This window comes from Episyrphus balteatus, chromosome 3 (assembly GCF_945859705.1).
Source record: "Episyrphus balteatus chromosome 3, idEpiBalt1.1, whole genome shotgun sequence".
NCBI lineage: Eukaryota > Metazoa > Arthropoda > Insecta > Diptera > Syrphidae > Episyrphus > Episyrphus balteatus.
Genome location: NC_079136.1, coordinates 75668322 through 75669312, shown reverse-complemented (window position 1 = coordinate 75669312; position 991 = coordinate 75668322). Strand labels below are relative to the sequence as shown.

General features: G+C 34.9%; 1 non-coding gene across 1 annotated transcript; it reads left to right on the top strand.

The window, feature by feature from the left end:
* Positions 1–474: 474 nt before the first annotated feature.
* LOC129917433 (small nucleolar RNA SNORD34) lies at positions 475–568 on the top strand. The gene has a single exon (XR_008772789.1). It is a non-coding gene; the product is annotated as a small nucleolar RNA SNORD34 (small nucleolar RNA).
* Positions 569–991: the final 423 nt, after the last annotated feature.

Below are 991 nucleotides of genomic sequence, written 5' to 3'. Positions count from 1 at the left end.
TTGTTCACTACATTTTTTGACCTTCAACCCCTCCCTCTTGTCCGCGGCGAAAAAACACCCTTCCACACAATTTGTTTTATAGACTTTTTTGGTTCTTATCCCAAAAGCAAACTTTTAGCCAAGTTTCATGAGTGTAACAATTTTATGCCTATTTTACCTGTACCTACTATAAGTTATTTAGATGTTATGCCCACTTGAGTTACAAAAACCGTTTTAAACATTACATTCTGGAATTATTTGCATAGGCAGAAATCTGAATTTGATCTCTGTTTAGAAATTAGCAATGCGCCCCTTACCGGGTATGCACACTTAACACAACAACTTTGCCAGATAAAATAGATAATCTGAAATGCGTCTCTGGGTCGGAAAAATATTCCTATCCTATTTCATCCCATCCCTTACGAAGTTTTATTTTTATGTGTAATTCCATGTTTCGACTATAGCCCAAATGAGATAATTCGGCAAATTATATCATTTCGATTGTCATATTATGAAATAATTTCCTACATTATTTGACATTCGAAATGAGATAATTTGCCAAATTATCTCATTTGGGCTATAGTCGAAACAGGCCAAAAGTTAAATAAATTGGTTATGCAAATTATAATAATATGCATCTCTGGTAACTCAAAAAAAGTTTGTAAGATTTCTATAAATAGAGATGAATTGAAGTTAAATTGCCCTGGAAGAACCTCATTCCCCAAAGGAAATAGAAGCAGAATATGCCTAAACTATTGCTAGTCCTGTTGAATCAGGTTTAAAGAAACAGGATGGCAACTTCTATTGTTAATTCCTTGAATCAATTGACATTTTTGAAGGTAGCATACTTTTGAAGTTAGGGCGTTTTTCGTCCTACCTTAAAAAGTGACATTTCTGTGGTGAGTAAGAGATAGCCAAAAGAGGCGGGTTTTTAACTCATTTTAAATCTTCGGACGGATTGGGGACAAAATCCCGAAAACCGAAATCCCGAAAACCCAGAATCCCGAAAACC